This window comes from Rhinolophus ferrumequinum, chromosome 6 (assembly GCF_004115265.2).
Source record: "Rhinolophus ferrumequinum isolate MPI-CBG mRhiFer1 chromosome 6, mRhiFer1_v1.p, whole genome shotgun sequence".
NCBI lineage: Eukaryota > Metazoa > Chordata > Mammalia > Chiroptera > Rhinolophidae > Rhinolophus > Rhinolophus ferrumequinum.
In genome coordinates this window covers 100,096,272-100,114,427 of record NC_046289.1, presented here as the reverse complement: position 1 = coordinate 100,114,427, position 18,156 = coordinate 100,096,272, and the positions used below count along the sequence as shown (strand labels likewise).

The 18,156-nt window shown below is 57.7% G+C and overlaps 1 protein-coding gene across 6 annotated transcripts in view; it reads right to left on the bottom strand.

Moving 5' to 3' along the window:
- The window catches only part of LINGO1 (leucine rich repeat and Ig domain containing 1), a 185,674-nt gene extending 167,753 nt beyond the window's left edge, over positions 1 to 17,921 (bottom strand). For 3 of the 6 annotated variants that reach the window (XM_033108722.1, XM_033108719.1, XM_033108725.1), the window contains exon 1: positions 17,787 to 17,921. The gene's annotated coding sequence lies outside the window, so the exon portion shown is untranslated. Of the gene's footprint in view, positions 1 to 17,180; positions 17,487 to 17,786 lie in introns of those variants that run through there. The other 3 variants (XM_033108727.1, XM_033108721.1, XM_033108724.1) reach the window with 3 other exon arrangements.
- Positions 17,922 to 18,156: the final 235 nt, after the last annotated feature.

The following is an 18,156-nucleotide window of genomic DNA, read 5'->3' as shown; positions in this document are numbered from 1 at the left end:
ACCCGACACCTCCAGCTTTCCATCCGTTCCTTCATTCATTCTGCTTTTGGTAAGTGCCTACTTTGTGCTTGGTGATTGGGATAAAGAGATGTAAAGGACACACTCCTGCCTGCCAGGAGCTCAGACAGAAGATGCCATCATGGTCAGAGGGAGGGTGCTGGGGGCTGCAGGACCCCAGGGAAGTTACCTCAGAGATTGCAGCTACGTGCTTCTGAGCCGTACTCCAGAGACCTCCAGGTTTCCCAGACTTGTCTCCCAACGGCTCTCTCAGCCCAAGACCCCCAACAGCCCCCACATGGAGGCCTCCAGTGTAGGACAGCCCTGAGGCCGCCTGGGGCTCTCACCTCTAGGAGGTAATAGGGGTATGCCCCAGTAGCACCCCGGTCCCTAGAAATAAGGAACCATGGGCCAAGTGCCTTGTTACTCAGAGAAGTTCAAATAATGCTGGTGCCGTGACTGCCCTCCACTCCCCCAGGCTCAGCACCCGAATGCACTGTTCATTCTTCTCTCCCAAGAGGCAGACACTGCCCTTGGCCTGGGGCCAGGCAGAGGGAAGGGAGCCCTGCTCATCAGTCATCGCCCTCATAGAACTCCAGGTCCCATCTCTGTCAGCAGCACGTAAATTCTCTCCTTTTTGGTTTGCTTGGGGGGAGTAGGGGGAGGTAATACTGAGAGAGCAAGAGGGGACACCTCCCAGGGCTTGGCTTGGAAGACTCGCCAGCTCTGCTGTATCCCATGTGGTTCCGTGGCTCCCAGCGGCTGGCACAGACTCCCAGGGCCTGTTGTGCACAGGTGGACCCCCGGGTGCTCAGTGCTGAGAAGGCAGGACAGAGGAAGAGCAGTGAGGCCTGAAGGGAAGGGCCAGGCCAGGGCTGTGGACGTGGACGGAGGAGCTATCAGGGAAGGCTTCTTGGAGGAGGAGGGACCTGGATTGGCTCACAGCCTGTTCTCAGGTGCCCAGCAGGAAATGAGTTTCTCTGAGAGAGAGCTGGGCCAGGGTCTGCCTGGCAGCCCGCGTGACTTGGGGCTAGGCTGGAAGGTGCCAGGTCAAGGCAGACGTTCTCTGAGATCACCATCTCGCCCCAACCCACTGAGGACTGCCACAGCTGCACCCCACATCCCTAGTTACCACTGCCCAATGGGAAACCAGCAGGGGACAGAAAACAGCAAAGACACAGAAAGGAGGGGCAGAACACCCAAGAAAGAGCAACCTGACCCCAAGCCAGACAGACAGAAGCAGACATGAAAATGGGTGGACAGACGGCCAGCCCTCCTCCCCCAGAGCCGTGCTGCAGCTGCCAGGAGGAGCCTACAAACCAGAGCTTTACAAAGACTTTTCAGCAATAAAATTCTTATTTGAAATGAAATCGTATGCAGTGGGGGAAGCCTTTCTACGCCAGACATTGAATCCAAAAAGCATATAAAGAGAATTTGATAAATCCAACTACATAAACGCGTAAAACATCTGTACAGCAAAAGACACTAAAAACGAAGTTAAAAGGCAAGTGAGACACTGAAAGAAAATATCACTAATATACAAAGAGCCCCGACAAATCAATAAGAAAAAAGGCAAAAGAAAAGAAAAATTGGCAGTGAATTAGAAATCCACAGAGGAAGAACTAAATTGGCCAATAAATGTATTTGAAAAGATGCTCTATCTCACCAGCAATCAGGCAAATGCAAATGAAAATGACACAATACTATTTTTTGCCCATCAGATTGGGAAAAATTAAGTTGATTTATAACAACCGGTGCTGGCAAGGATGTAGGGAAAGGAACGGCCCATTAGAGGGAAGGCTGAACCTTCGGACGGGTAATTTGGCAATACCGGGTAACATTTTAAACCCACACGCCCTACATCCCAGTGATCCCACTTCTAGGAGCTTCTCCTGCAGAAATGGTAGCACGGGCCCTCACATATAAATATTCACGGATTCTCAAGGCAGCATTGCTGGTACAAGTGAAAAAGAAATCGGAAGTGGCCTAAGTGTTTATCAATAAGTGAATGTCCAAATGAAGTATAGCGCATCCACACTATGGAACACTGCAGCATCCGACAGAAGGAAGCACTTCTACGGATGACATGACACACAAGCTGCACCATGCTATTTCAGAATGAGCCCGTTTTTAGAAATAAGTTTGTTGGTATACGCCCCCAAAGGCTGGAGGGCAACAACTAGACATCATAGTGATGGCCTCCAAGGAGGGGGCAAAGGGGCTTTCATGGTCCCCGTCACCCACAAATGTGTTATTGGAATTTATTTTGTAATCAGAAAAGGAAAATCAATAAAGACTTAATGAATTTTTTCCTTCAAATCCTGCCAGACCCTACAATAAAATGCAAATCTGAGCAGCCCTGTTGTGGTTGGAAGGGGAGGGGCCTATCGAGCCCCACCCAGACCCATGGCCCCCAGGCCCAGTTAGAGAACCTCAGCCAGAGGATGTGAAGCCAAACCTCTGCTCCCTCAAACCAAGGCCCACAGCAGGGGTTTGCCCAAGGTCACAGGCAGTCCAGACTGGTCGGGGCTAAAGCGAGGGCCTCCACTTCCAGCTCTTTAGAGCTGGGTTGAGAGGTTTCCCTAGGTATCCAGAAAACCCTGAGATGTCACAATCTTGGGGAATCCTAGGCTGAGGCTCAGGGGAGCCCAGGGGTGAGGGCAACATGGGAGGTGCCTCTGCAGAAAACTCCAGGGGAGGGGGCTTTGAGGTTTAGCTCTGTGCTCTTGCAGGTCCCTGGTGCTAGGGAAGGAGCGGGAGAAAGAGGGGAGGGAAAAGTAACAGGGAACTTGGGGGTGTGTTTCTCTGCAAAGAGAGAGGGTGGGTACGAGAAGAGGGGCCTGGTGTGTGCAGGTGTCAGTACTCACAGAGAGAAGGCTCCCGTGGATCTGCTGGATCTGCGGAGGTAAACTGTGGAGGGGAGTGTGGAGGCGTGTCTGGATGTGGGGGCAGGGGGAGAGGGAACGTGTGTGGTCGGGCTTCCTTCCTGGCAGCCAGCAGACCTGGAGAGGCAGATGCTGAGGAGTAGATGCTAATCCCAGGGGCCCAGTGCCCCCAGTAACGCCCCTCCACCACCGGCCCTGACCTCCCGACAGACGGCCCTCCTAGCCTTTTCACTTGCTGTCCTCTCTGTGGGGGTGCCCTCCCTCCCTGACCAGTTCCCAGTGTCCTTCAAGAAGCCTCTTCGGAATCCCCCACTTGTCCCTCCAGGCTGGAGGGGGAGCCCCCCTGGGATCCTGGCCCTGAGTCACCCCTGTCCTGCCCTGAGCCCCCAAGTTGCAAGTGCTGACTGGTGTGACTCCGCGGGGGCAGGGGTGGGTCTCGTCCTTCTCTGCACCCAGAACCCAGTGCAGGCCCGGCACAGAGGAGGCACAGAAAACTAAAGCCTGTGGCAAGAATGAGTGGATTATCACAGCACTGGCCCCAGCCAGCTGCACGGTGAGGCCTTCATAAGGCAAAGAGCAAAGCAGAAAGAGCACGGCCTGGGGACTGAAACACCTAGCTTCCTGTCCTAGGTCAACACAACAGGTAACATTAGCCACGTCACCTGGGAAATGATGAAAGCAAGCGTTCCTAACGCAGATCCCCAGGGAGGGGGGCTTAGGAGGTCTGTGAGCACCGAGGGAAATGTATGCACGAGGTGGGGCAGGGATGCCCGTGTCAGGTGTAGCTGTGGCTGTCATCAGATTCCCCAACAAGCCCCCAGACCAAAGCGATTCAGAACCATGGAGCGGGACAGAGCAAGGCGGCCCCCCAGGAGAGAAGGCTCAGGGGCCCCGTGTCCACCTGTACATCAGGGGTGACTAGGGACAGGGGCCAGTACAGGTTGTGTGGCCCCTGTGGAGTGACAAGGAGTAGACGCTGGTCCTGAGCAGGGAAGAGAGCTGTCCTAGATGGCGGCCACGGTGCTGAGGCCCTCATCTGGGGGTGAGGGCACAGGCTGCACGGGGCAGACGTCAGGGTCACCCTGAACCTCACTCGGACTCTCAGGGCCTCAGTTTCCCCATATTACAGCCCACGGCTACACAAAGTAGTCTCTGTGGGTCCATTCTGAGTAGGCCACGCAGGGGTGAGGCTCCAGGGTGCAGGGCTGAGTGCACAGTCCTACGTTTGGGCCATCCTCCCACCTGGAGGTGGCCTGAGGCCATCTTCCGTGCTGGGGTAGAGGACAGGCTGCCCAGGCTGTTCCACACTGCTCACTGGGCCTGCATGGGTGCCCCCGTCACCACCTCCCATAGGACAGTGACAGTGACAGCACAGGAATGAGAGGTTTCATTATGAGCCTGCACTGGGGCCAAGGGAGCCCACAGGCTGGACAGAGGCCCTGAGCAAGGCTGGCAGCCGGGGCACGTGCACATGAGCTCAGTGGGTCCCCCCAGTCTCGACCCCTCCAGGGGCCTCTCCCAGCCTGGCCTGGGGAAGCCGAGGAGCAGAGCCCTCTGCCCTGGGTCACACAGGGGCTGGTGGCAGCTCTGGGCTGGGACCCCAGGCTTCCTGACCCTGGCTGCACTCATTCTGGGAACGCTCAGCCCTCAGGTAAGTGCACGCCTCAGCACTCCCTACCCCTGCCAGGAAGAGGCGGCTGGCACCGGGGCTCCAACAGACAGATTCAAACGCAGGCCTGCCGTGTCCCACTGGATGCAGCCACCCTGAGCCTCAGTTTCCTCCTCTAAACCAGAGGCATACCCACCTCCGCGTGTGTGAGGGTTCTAAGAGCACAGGTGTGCAGTCTGCTTAGAGCAAAGCGAGGCCCTTTCCAGCCACCATCTCTGGGCCTCAGTTTCCCCATCTCTAAGCAAGAAGGTTGCCCTAAGTGATTCCCCAGGTCCCCGGAGCCTCTGATGTTTTATGGGAAGCCTGCCCAGTGCCCAGCCCATGCCCACGTCTCTGGGAGTCAGGCTGCAGCGGCACAGACCGGCGCGCCTGCCCTCTGAGCTCCACGTGGCTGGCAAATACCTAGCGACCGCGGCCGTGGGGCAAAGGCGACTTAGCAGAGCTGGGAGTGGAGTCGCCTGGCCGGACTCCAAACGGGTGGCCTGTGCCTCTTCGTTGCTGCAGCCCCCACCTCTCCCTACTGCGTGCCCCACTCAGGACCTGCCGTCCCCTTTAGGCACCAGGTTTGTACCCCTGCTTCAGGGGCCATGAGAGGCTTGAAAATGGAAAATCCAGTGTGAGCCGGGTAGTGATAAAGGAAGGCTTTCTGGGGGAGACAGGACAAAGAGGGTCAAATTCACACAGGAGCCTGAATGCCCAGATGAGGAATCCAGATCCTGAAGCCACTGGCAGCTTCATATGTGCCCCTTCCCCTGGGCAGGGATGCCTGACCCCACCCAGGGTTGGCCTTAGAGCTGTGACCCCAGTAGGGGGTTTGAGAGGGAGGCAGACCTGGGCTCAAGGCCCCGTCCACCCCTCCTCCAAAGCCATGGACTGTGCCCCCACCCAGAGAAATCCGTCCTGGTCAGCGTACCACAGAGGCCTGGCTTCAAACCTCTTCAGGGCTGGTGAGTGCCATCTGGCCAGGGAGGGCTCCCCGACAGACGAACAGCATGCCGGCCTGGACTCATTCATATTCTGGTCTGGCTGCTGGCTTCAAAATGGCTGAGAGACGGGAGGGCAGAGGCAGCCCTCCGAGAATGCCTGGCGATGATTCCTCTCCGATTCCAATTTATTTTCTATCATTAATGCTTTTGAAAAGCCCCACACGCTCTGCAAACATGGAAGGAGCACAGGGCTCGGGAGGGGAGGGCAAGTGAGGACTGGGGGCAGAAGGGGGCGCAGCAGAGGTGGTACAGGCAGCTGGCTAGAGGCCCTGAGACCTGGGTTCAAATCCTACCCAGTCCCCGCCTGCCTGCAGAGCCCTGGGGCACGCCTGGCCTATGCCTGTCTGGGAAATGACGCCCTGCTCTGCCCACCTCAGGGGACCATATCTAAGATCTACTAAGGGCCAGAGGTAAGTGGGCTTTATACACTGTAAAGAGCTGTCGGTCTTGAGGGGACCCGCAGCCCAGGGTGCAGGGAAGGCCTGCAGCCGCGGCACAGGCAGAGGAGGTAAGCACCAGGATCTGGGCCATGCCCTCACTGCCGCCCTGTCGGTCTCAAACTCTCACTGGCATCCTCCCCCCCCACAGGTTCACCTGACACCAGCCTCCCAGCCAGCCTCCCTCCTCCCCGACTGGGGCACCCCCACATGCCCTCTGCTCAGAAGCCTTCCCGAGCTCCCTGTTATCCTAGGGAAAGAGTGCAAACTCCACACCTCCATGCAAAGCTCTCCCAGGCAACTCAAGCCATCTGGGTGGCCTAATGAGCTATTTCCTGTCTGGAATTCCCTCCTCCTTAGCCTCCTCCCCCCCCGCCCCCCCTTCATCTGTCAAACTCCTACCCCCTCTTCTCAATGCAGCCCAAGTGCTCCTCTGCGCAGTTCTCCCCGACTCCCCCAGCCCGCCCTACTCTGTGCTCCTAAGCGCCCAGGACACAGCTGTGTACAGCTGGGTAACAAGTCCTGACATCTGTGCGGCAGCTCCCCTCCCATCAGTGAGCTCTCGTGGCTGGGCTGTGTCTGACTCGTCCTGTGCATTCCCAGTGCTTGGCAAGTGCCCGGCTCACAGTACAGCCATGGAGCTAGTCACCTTATCTTCAACAAGTGCCCACTCTGTGCTGGGCGCTGGGGCTGGGAGGCGAGGCCAGAGCCAGGCCTCGTCCTCAAGTTGCTTCCAGTACATGAACTCGGGGAATGTCTGTTGGATGAATGAATGGGCGCACAACCATATGGGGAAACTGAGGCCCAGAGAGGCACAATGCCATTCGAGGGTGCCCTGTCTCCCTGCCCACATGTCTTTCTACTCCATTTCCCTTCCAGAAGCTTAGAAGAAATGAGGAAGAACTCAAAACGAAAGGGTAGAGTCAAAAAAAAAAAGAGAGAGAGAAAATTTGGTGGATTTTCCCCCTTTCTCCATAATGTAAAGGAAACTGCTTTTGCCAACTATCGCAGCTTAAAAGCAATTAGAGGTTTTGTGGGGGGACTCTGGGCACAAGCAAAAGCGACAGAGTGCCCAGCACAGAAGTTTTCCAGCATTTGTTTGTATCAAGTAACAGGGAAAAAAGTGTTAAAAGCAGCAATTTCCAGCAGCAGAGATGGTGGAGATGAAATATTTACAGCCTCCAAGGGAGGACCCTGGGAGGGGCCAGAGACCCCCGTGCCCCACTCCCCCCTCACTTCTGGAGGCAGGAAAAGGGAGGGCGGAGAATGGGAGACCAGGAAAGCTGAGCTGACCCCTCAGCCTGCAGGGATGGGGGTTTGGGGCCAGGAGGGAAGAAGTCCCCTGCTCTCTCAATCCTTCCCCACCATCCATGGCCCATAGTCACCAGAGGGCCACCCGTACCAACCACAGACCTGGCCCTGCTCAAAATCTGGACAGCACCCAGCCTGCAGGCTGGCAGTCGAGGCCTGCGAGCCAGAGGCCCTCTCCGTCTTACCTGCAGGAGTCCCGCACGGAGGCTGCCCGGACTGACTGTGCTCTGAGGCGCCTCGTCTGCTGAGGAGCCCGAAGGAGTGTGCACCACGCCCCGGGCAGGAGAAACCCGGAGCAGATGACAGAGCCCAGGACACCAGCTCTAGGCGTCTGAGACGCTGAGCCCAACCAGTCTCTCCAGCTACACTACTTCTTCCTTACCTGGACCTTCCACCTGACCCTTGACCTCCTCTCTCCAAATACAGCGCTGCCCCTTCCTGAAACCCAACTTCCTTCTTCCCTCCTGCAGCAGACTCCCCTCTGTCTGGGGCACAGAAGCGGTTATTCCTAAGTTCGAATACCAGCTCCTCCATTCACTAGCTGTGTGATCTTGCAAGTCCCTCCATCTCTCTGAGCCACCATTTCCTCTTCTGTGAAATGGGAACAGTACTAGTACATATGTCATGGGGTTGTTTAGGGTTAAATGAGGTAATTCTGTAAAGCACGTGGCACTGTGACTAACACTTAGTAAGTGCTCAGTAAACTTACCTCTGCCCTCCTTCTTGCTCAGGCCTCAGGTGTGACTCTCAGGATGGGCCACACACATGCACACAGGCTCCCATGCCACCTTGCAGTCACCTGATAAACGCACAGAGGGCACACAGTGGCTAAGAGCTGAGGGTGTGTGAAGGACTTTGCACATCCACAGAAGCCCAATCCCTCAGCATGGCTCCCACGTTGCATGGCTCAGGAGTGATTTCTTCAAGAACAACCATGCCCCGGCCGCTCAGAACCTGCCAGGCCGAGAGGAGCTGGCGACTGGAGGCTCAGCCTGTGGCAGCAGCCCAGCCCTCAGCCAGCCTCCCAGCCTCCCAGCCTCCCAGCCTCCCAGCCTCCCAGCCTCCCAGCCCCAGGGATGAAGGCAAACCCCAAGGCCCAGGGAACAGCAGTCAGTGCAACAGCTGAGAGCAGAAACCAGGTCTCAAAGTCAAAGGGGGCAGTTCTGACCTCAAATCCCTCCCCAGCACAGACCAGCGGGGTGACCTTTCTGAGCCTACTCCCTCATTTGCACACGAACGCAGGTAACAAGGCTTCTCCCAGTGCCCTGCCCACGTTCCAGCACGTGTGCACTGTGCTTCTGTCACACCTGGCCCTGGACCTCAGGCACAGGCCCCCTCCCCTCCCTGCCCCACTGGAGAACACTGGAGAACAGAGGAAAGGCCTGGGGGCGGGGGTGGCAACAAGGACCCACCTTCTTTCCTGTGACCCTTCCCACTTCCCCCTGGGCAGGGGGCTGAAGGGCCTGCCTACAGACGGGCTAACAGCCCCCACCTGCCTAGTCATCCCTGCCTCACTTGAGAGCAGAAGAGGCCCATTTCCAACCTATCCCAGTTTACCAGGAGGGGTGGTGACATGCCCCGGGTCACACAACCCCCATGGTGCCCTCATCTGAGGCTGGCTGTGTTCCTCTCTTTCCCCAACTGAGAATACCAGGTTTGATGTAGGGTCTCCACAGGGGTAGACGGGACCAAAAGGCATTTCGATGTCCGTCTCTTGCTTTCCCTCTGGTTGCCTTTCTCCCGGAGGCCTCTCCCGCCCTCTGCCCCCATCCTGTCCTAGAGAAACAAGCTCAACAGTAAGCCTGGCACTAATCAGGGCTCTGCTCTGTTGTGGGGACAGAGATGAGAGCAAAGACCAGTCCCAGCTCCATGACCTCTGTGACCCCTGCAGAGTCAATAAATGTCCCCAAATCACTAAGGGCAGAATAAGGAGTCCCAAACAGGTGTGGGTGCCGGGGGCAGGATCACCCTGACCACAAAGAAACAAGGAAGGTGCAGGGGACCTTCGCCTGCCCTAGGCTGGCAGTGGACACCGCCCTGTGAAGCCTCCCCAGGGAGAGCATGGCCAGGGCAGAAGAGCAAAGGACAGCTCCCCAGTGAGGCTGGCGGCAGCCATGAGCCTCCTGCTTTCTGCACGTGCCCAGGAGCTCAGCCTCCGGGCCTCACTTCCCATCAGGGAGACTACAGTCTTCCACCCAGTCCAGATCTCAGACTCAGCCCCAAGCCCCCAACACCCCCAATTGCCTCAGACCCCTGGCTGTGCAGACAGGGATCCTAAGCCCTCCCCCCAGACCAGCACTCCCACGCCTTCTGCGCTGCCCCCGAAGGTGGATGGTGTGGGACAGCCCTGATTCTCCTACCAGAAGAGGCTCCCACACCCAGCATGGCCAGAGCCTGATAACATTCTCCTAAATTGAACAATAAACAAGAAGTTGTTTCGGATTTTCCTGACGCTGCAGTTCCCGATTAATCCCCTCAGCAAACAAAAGGAAGAGATGATGAACCTAAAAGACAGTCGCTTCCTGATTCCAGGTGGAACCTCCATGACCTGAGCCAGAGAAACCCTCCCAGAGGCGGACTCCGCTCAGCCACCTGCCCAGCTGCAGACCACTTCGGCCCTCCCTCCTCCAGCTCTGCCAGTCCTGGGCAGAGACCTGTAGCCTGCCTCCCACCGTTCCCCCAAAAATAAGACCGGGTCTTATATTAATTTTTCCTCCAAAAGAAGCATTAGGGCTTATGTTTAGGAGATGGATATCATCCTCAAAAATCATGCTAGGGCTTATTTTCCGGTTAGGTCTTACTTTCGGGGAAATAATGGTAGTCCCACCTCTCCTCCCCTCGGCCTCTTTGTTACGTGACCTTGGACAAGACAGGCCGCCTCTCAGGGCCCAGTCTCCTCATCTCAAGGATATAACGAAGATAAATATGTGACCACTTGAGGTTAGATAGAAATTTTCTCCTATTGTTTTACAGATGGATGCTGAAATATTTAGGGGCAAAATGCCCTGGTGTGTATAATCTACTTTAAAATAGCTCAGCAAAAAAAGATATGGCAAAATGTCAACAATTGTTAAATCTAGGCGAGGAGTCGATGGGAGTTTCCTGTACTATCCTCTCTACCTTTCTGTATGTTCGAAAATGTTCCCAACGAAAAATTGTTCTAAAAAACTCAGCATTGGTCACATAAGCCCAGAGCACCAGCGTGCCCCACCCTCCTGGTGCGTCTGAAAGGCAGCGGGTCTCCTAAGTAGGTTAAACACCCCACCCCCCCACCATCTCCTTTATGTGGTTTCCCTAGAAATTGCTTTTTCACAGATTCCGCTGAGTCCGAGCTCCACTTTCAGAAGCCTTAGCACATTCAGAAGCCAGACACAGCGCTTTCGTGAAGCACCTGTTGTCTGCTGACCAACGCCCCCAGCAGCCCAGCATCTAGCTCCCTGTCCTTCTGCACAGCAGCTCTGGGCTGGTGGCTGCAATGCTGGCTTCCCCCTCATGTGGCGACCACCCTCTCTGAGCCTCCCAATGCCCCCACTGGCTAAGCAGAAATGATGACAAACCAGTGACTGCCTGGCCATCTCATTCAAAGGCACAGTGTTACCCCACAAAGAGACTGAAACTCTCATTTAACACATGGGAAAGCGGAGACCCAGGCCCAGAAGAGGCTGGAAGCGGAACACGAAAGGTGGGAACAGAGTAAAGTGGGAGCGAGCCAAAGTGGGAGCCACCCCAACCCCCCTACTCCCCACTCCTCAATCCCTACCCTGGCATCACGTGTCGGAGAGGTGGACTGCACCTCCTTTTCTCTGGCTCCTATTTATCAAGCTTCCTGGTTGGGAATAGATGGCCGCGCCTGCAATGGCCCAGCCAGGTCTAGCTGACCGACATGAACACTGGCCAGGCCCGCCGCTGCTGGTCGATAATGCAAGAGCTACCAGTACCAGATAATCAATTGCTAATTGCTGAATGCCATGCAATTCATCAGGGAGAGAGATGTGTGGCCAGAGACTGGGCGCTCCCACCCTGGCCTGGCCGAGCCTCCTGGGGCAGGGACAGTCTGTGGTGAGCACCTGAGCACAAAAGCCGCCCATAACTCCCGAGCTTCTCAGACAGATGTCCTGGGCCTAGCCCACAGCCCCGGCCCAAGGAGGAAGAGTAAGTGTCAGTGACCACAGGGGCCCTGAGGGACATGCCACATGCCCCGAATAAGCCCAGCCGGCCCCAGGTTCCTGGATGGGCCAGGTACCCAAGATGGATCAGCCCAGGCCCTGCCACCAAGGCATCCCCAGGCCATGAAGAGACACACACCGCCACAGGTCACAAGCCTCAAATACAGTGAGCCTCACACACAGTAGATGCACAGCAAATGTTTGCTAAAGGTAAAGCAGATACGCTGTCTCAGAGTTCTCAGGAAGGAGCAGCTACTTCCAGCTAGGGAGACAGGGTGGGGGCAGGGCGATTTAAATATGGCATTTGGGCTAAGTGTTGGCAAGTGGATGAGATCTACATGGCAGAGAGGGGAGAAGGAATCAGGCGGAGGGGCGGCACAGCCAAACCCTGAAGGCTGAAGGGGAGAGTGCGTGGTGTTTGGCTGGAGCCTGGGGACACAGAGGAGTATGGAGGGGGCCAGCTGGGGCAGAGGGCCCCAGGGTGGGACTGGCAAAGCCCCGAGGGGGCCGGACGCCAGCCTGCAGGCAGGGGAGAGCGTGCAGGGTGCTACCAGGAGCATGCTAGCCAGCGGTGTTTGGCGCGCAGTTAAAACCCATGCAGTCCACAGTTAATGTCAGGCTGCACGGCCCAAGAGGGTGGGGGCTGCTCTTCTTCCTCTCTGTCCGTGCGGCAGCCAGCACAGCCGGCCCAGAGGAACTACCCAACAAGTGAATCGCTGCGATTACAGGCTCTTCAGATGGAGGACCGCGGGCTCTGGACACCCAGCTGTGGAATATCATGTTTGTATCAAAATATATATTTATAGCAGAGCCTGCAGAACAGCCTTGTGAGGCAGGCAGGCAGATCATTATCTCCAGCTTACAAAGAGGGAAGCTAAGGCTCAAAGAGGGACAGACGGTGGCCTGGCCGAAGTCACCCAGCTAGTCAGGGGTGGGGCCCAGTGGTCTCCCACCCTGACCAGAAGGCTGAGCCCTGCTCACCTTGGCATGGCCCAGGGCTGCCCAGGAGGTGAACACCCGCTCCTCCCTACTCCCTGGCACCCCTCCCACCCCTACCCAGGGCTGGGCAGCCATAGAAATGCAGCAAAGGCTGTTCACTGAGTCTCCCATACCACCCTGGCTGGGATTGGCTGCTTGCCACCATGACAACCTATCGTCGCACCTATGACAGAGACAGGGCTGGGCGGGGAATCTCTGAAGTCCCCAAGCTTGGTCTAGACAGGCCTCCATCCCCGGGAGTTTGGGGAGCACACCCATGGAGCAAGAATCCTGGGCCCGGAGTCCAGAGGTAGGGCTGAGCCCAGCTCCCTCTGCAACTCTGGAGACTCAGTTCCCAGTTTTATAACTCAGTGGTTCTCTGCCTGCTCTACAGAACTGCTGTGAGCACTACAGGAGAAAAGGGCTGTAAAAACTTATGGACGATTATAAAGCAAATTTTGTCCTGGAAAATAACAGTCAGGCTCCTCCGTACTTCAGCATGGACACTGAAACTCCAGAAGGACTCGCCTCCCTATCCTAGCAAAGAGCATCGTGAGCTGACGCTTACTAAGATTCTCAGTGTAGCAGGCTAGTGAGCGCTTTCCAGGTACCCTTCCATAGCATGCTAAAGGCAGCCCTACGGGGTAGGTAGCATTCTCCCAGATACAGATGAGGAAACTGAGGCTCAGAAAACTGAAGTGACTTGCCAGAGCTCACCAAGCTCAGAGGTGGCTGAGCCAGGAGTCAAACCCACTTCCAGCTGGCATCCAAGCCCAGGTCCTTTTGAAGCAACAGGCTAATTCAAGGGGCCCATTTCCATACCCCCAAATCTGAAAGCTACAGAATCAGTGCTCGGGTGACGCTGCATGTCACATACACATACTCCACTGAGGACAAGACCCTGGCCTCAGATGCAATGTGCCACCCCATGGCCTGTGGGCCAGCGGGCCGTCAGAGCTGAGTGGGGGGTGGGGGATGGCTGGCACAGCTGGTCTTGAGCTAATTGGATCAGTCCTGGGCATGGAGCCGCCTGTCCAGCTGCCTTGGCAGATGGGTGCTGGAACTGGGCCATCTGCCAAGGCCCAACCTCCACACCCAAACCAACCTGGACACCAAGGTTCCACTTTGGCCTCCTCTCGCCCTGACCCTGGTGGCTGGCAGTGCCTACATAGATCCAGAAGGCCAGGGTGGCAACCGCTGTCCCTCTTTCAGCAGCTGGCACCTCCCCTGATGTGGCCATATGGCCCCATATGCTCCCTGACAGCTGGGCTGCCGAGGCAACTGCCTGAGGATGTCCTTTGCAGAGGCCCAGCCACTGCCCCAGCGGGCCTCAGGCAAAGCCAGGAAAGCCCTGCCCCCAACTTGTTTTCAGACCTTGTGAGAGTCCCCGCACCTCTCTGTGCCTCAAACTCTTCCCTGTCAAATAGGGCGCTGACCACCCCTCTACCTCTTCCCTTTGTATCCCACTTTCGAGGTGCCGAACTTCCACCCAAACTCACTCCAGGTCTCCAGGCAAACAAATAAGCTTATCCATTTCACAGACATAGAAACTGAGGCCCGAGGGACCACAATCTCAAGTGCAACATTGGGAGGCCCATACTAAAGGCTACCTGCCACCTCTGTATACCCAGGTGGTGGGCATGGTGAAGCCCAAGGCCCTGCCCAACTCACGGCCTCCATCGCCCCACCTGGCTCCCCACCTGGACCCAATCGCTCCACCTTCTATTGGAGGGGGAGCCACACACCCTGGCCTTGGCCACCCTGGTGAAGGCAGGCGAGGCGCCTGGCCGGGCTGCCGCCCTCATCCAACCTGGATTCCCAGAGCAGCCTCAGGACTGCCTCCCTACCTCGGGCTCTCCTGGTCACCCCTCCCACGACCACCAGAGGGAGCAGTTTAAATTGCAAATCTGATCGCACCCCTCCAGAACTTCAACCCTGCAGCCCACACTCCTCAGGCGGGCACTCAAGGCCTCTTCTGTCTTGTGCCAACCTGCTCTGTGCCTGTGGTGGCCCTCGTGAACTACTGCATTGCAAACACGTTCCACTCATGACTGCTGCTTCACACCTCCGTGCCTTTGCTAATGCTGTGCAATCTGCTGGAAAGCCCCCATTCATTCACATTGTCCATTCATTCATTCATTCAGCATATTGACTGAGCATCTACCTAGTGCAAGAACATCTGTGCAGGTCCAAATGCACCTGCCCTCCAGTCCGTCGGAACCAGCCTGTTGCCCACCCCTCCCCCGACCCAGCAGCTGCCCAGCTCACTCTGCCTCATACGGGGTGTGGGTGGATGGCTGTGGCCCCTTTCAGGGAGGAGCCCAGGCTTGTCAGCAGTATCCCCAGTAGTCAGTCTAGGCCTCAAACTAGGAGATACCCCCAAACGTGGAGTGAGCTCCAAATAGGGGCTCCAGCCAACAAGGAGCAAAGAGAGGCGTGGTTCTTGGGAGCAGACGTCTGGGCCCCAGAAGTCCACAGAAGAGACTCTGATTGGCCAAGGTGGCCTGGCTTCCTGTCCCCCAAAAGGAGGCCTGAGTGGTCAGGGGTACTTTCCTCCCTCAAGTCACCCTAAAGCCCACCCCATTCAACAACTTCTTATCACTGAATTTGTTAGAATGTAATATTTTCATAATTTAAAACACAAAGCTGGCAGGGTCAGGGCCTGGCTGGAGAGGGAAATTGAGGGGGTCCCCCTAGACACTGCCCTCACCAGGCAGGTTTGAGGGGTGAGTGGCTGTCAACCTAAAAGGGCAGCCGGTGGGGGCTGGGAGCACCGAGCTGGCATTTTCACCCCTGACAGCACCAACCAGGGGCCTTGAGGCCCCAAACACAGGGTGCATCCTGCTGGAGTTGGACTGGGGGCCCCCCCAGGGGTTCAAGCAGGCCTTGATGGCCGGGGTGGGGCCGAGCAGGCACCTGGCCACTTCCTACCACCTGCCACCGGGGTGTCAAACACAGCATCAACACTCAGGAGGCAAAAGTCCAGAGCTCAGGAAGTCACAGGGGACAAAGGGGGGTGAGGGGTAGGAGACAGGGAACAGCTAAGAAAGACTGAGTCAGCAAGAGGCTGCCTGAGACAAAGCCAGCAGAGGAGAAGGAGCCACCACCGGGCCCAGCCGGCCACCCCATCCGCTGCTCCAGGAGGAGTTGTGGTCACTCCGGGGCAAGCGCTCGCCCCTCCACAACCCCAGAGGAGGCCTCCAAGGGCCCGAGTGGGCGGCCATCAGGACTGGAGGGGTCACAGAGGCCTGCCTGGGGCTGACAGTTACTCTAGCCTCCTGTGCCTCATGTGGGCCACCTGGGAAGGAAGTGGTCTCAATAGCCACCAGGCCCGCTCCCCTCAATGCACATTTAGAACTCTGTGTGGAACCCATTCCCCTAAGGGTGAGCTCTTTGGCTCCGGATGTAGATCTCAGGAGAGTGGGAAGGGTGCCAAGGCCCAAACAAGAGGACAACGCCAGGGCCTAGCCTAGAGTGCCAGACTGGGGGTGGGGAAATGCCCCTGATCCCCAGAATGACAGACATCCCAGTGCTGAGGATTTACAAACCATCACACAGAGCCCTGGCAGACACTGGCCCCAAATCCAGGAAGCAAAGGCTAATGAGGTCACGCTCAAGAGATACCAGAAGTCAAGTCAGGGAGAATCAGGCTGGGAGTGGCTATGCCCACCTCCCTGCCCATAGGGGGTGGGGGGGGTGTTGGTCGCAGGCAGCAGGATAGCTGCCCTGGGGAGACCCTCCAGCTGCAGGCACCCAGAGCCATGGTGCCAGGTCAATAAAGAGGGCTGGGTGCCCTCCCTGCCCCCTCCCCACCTTGCCAAAGACCAGGGTTAAAGGATACCTTCACAGGGAGGGGCCACCCTGAGACTGGAGTTCTCCTAACTCCATCTCTGCCTCAAAATCCTCCTCTGTGAAATGGAGAGGAAGCATGCTATGGACCCTGCGTTCTGACAAGGTGGCTGAGGGATTCCAGAAGGAAAATGGAAGTGGAAGTAAGCTTTAAGCCTGAAAGCTGATCAAACAACATATTATCATACCCTAGAGACCTCGGCAGATTCTGAATGGTGCAACAACACATCCCTCCACCCGGCACCTAGAACAAGATTTCTGATGCCACAGGCTGATAGGCTGAGTGCCAGGAAAGAGGGCATATGGACAAGGGCTGCTGAAGAAACCACTTGCTCCAACCCAGAAGCCCAAGCTTGATGGAAAGGATTCGGGAGCAATCAGAGAAGGCTTCCTAGAGGAGGAAGAACCTGCCCTGGAAGCAGGGAGGATTTGGTAAAGGGGAGGGGCCTGCAGGAGGCCTGACCTCTGACCATTCCTTGAGTCTCTTACTCCTGGGGACACAGGGTTCTGTCCCTCTCAGGGGCAGGATCCTGGACCACATCTCCCCACCCCATCTTGTACTGCAGGAACGGAGTCGGCATTTGGGGGAAAGGGGGGTCCTAGGAAGTCCCCTGAGGCAGCCGGCACAGGAAAGGAATATGAGAGAAGACTCGGGAATGCGGGTTGGAACAAGCACAGCCACAACCTCATCACAGAGTGAGGCACGAAGAAGCATGGCTCCAACCGAAGCAGGGATGGCGGGGCACCAGGCCTGGGGAGCCTAGGGGTGTCCCTTCCAATCCCCAGCCTCTGGGAAGCTCTGCACATTTTGGGCAATTCCCTTCTTCTAGCCGCCTGTCCCACGGAGCAGAAGGCGCGGGGACATACACATACACACTAGTCACGTCTCCCCACTCCCCCACCTCAAGCCTCGTGTCCTCAGCCTGGCTGCAAAGACGACCTCGCGGCCCCCGGACCTGGAAGCTCTCAACGCGGGGTCCCGCCCGACCCTGGCAGGGCTTCACAGGAGTCCGGAGCCCGGAGCGACTCCAGCGCGGCGCCGTAGGGCTGGACAGATGTCCCCGAGAGCCGGTTGTTGTCCGGATGGGGTGGTAGAGACGCATCCCTCGGTCCACCCGGCGGCACAGCCCGCGCCCCGCCCCATTCCTCCCTCGCGCTCTCTCCTCAGTAAAGAAAGGTCCAAGTGCCACCATTAACGCGCCTCCATCCGCTCATCGCGCACACAAAGTTGCTCCAAGTCGCGGGGTTCCGGCGGCTGGCGAGGGTTAGGCGGGGCCGCGCAGCGGGTGGGAGCGCGGTCACGGACTGGGGAGCCGGGCGCGCCCCCTCCCGCTCCGCGCGTGCACGCACCACGGACGCGCACCCAACATCCAACCCCCACCCGGTGCCCCGAGACTCCCGCCCAATCAGAGGACGCGCACGCGGCGCCGGCGGGCAGACACCCTAGCTCCCGGCCTGCGTCCTTCGATCCCTGCCTCGCCGCAGCGTCCGGGCCTGGCCACACTCACCGTTCCGGGCGCGCAGTTCGCGCGCAGCTCCGTTCCGGGGCCGCATCCCCGGCTCGCCTCCGCTCCGCTTCCCGCTCCGGCTCCGGTTTCCGTTCCACAGGGCTCGGCTCCGAGATGGTGGCAGCAGCAGCGAGGAGGGAGGGCGTGTGTGCGCGCGCGCGCGCGCTTGTGCGCGGGAGAGCCCCCGCGTTCCCCTGCGCGCCCGCTCCTGCCTCCTGCCCTCCACGCAGCGATGCCAACAGAATCTCTAACGCGCGCTCCCACACTCCGGGGCGCTCACACTCTCGTGCGCGTGCACCTCTCCGCCGCACCCCCGGCTCCGCACGCCCCAGTCGCCCTCCTGGGGCGACCACAAAGAGCCCAAGACGCG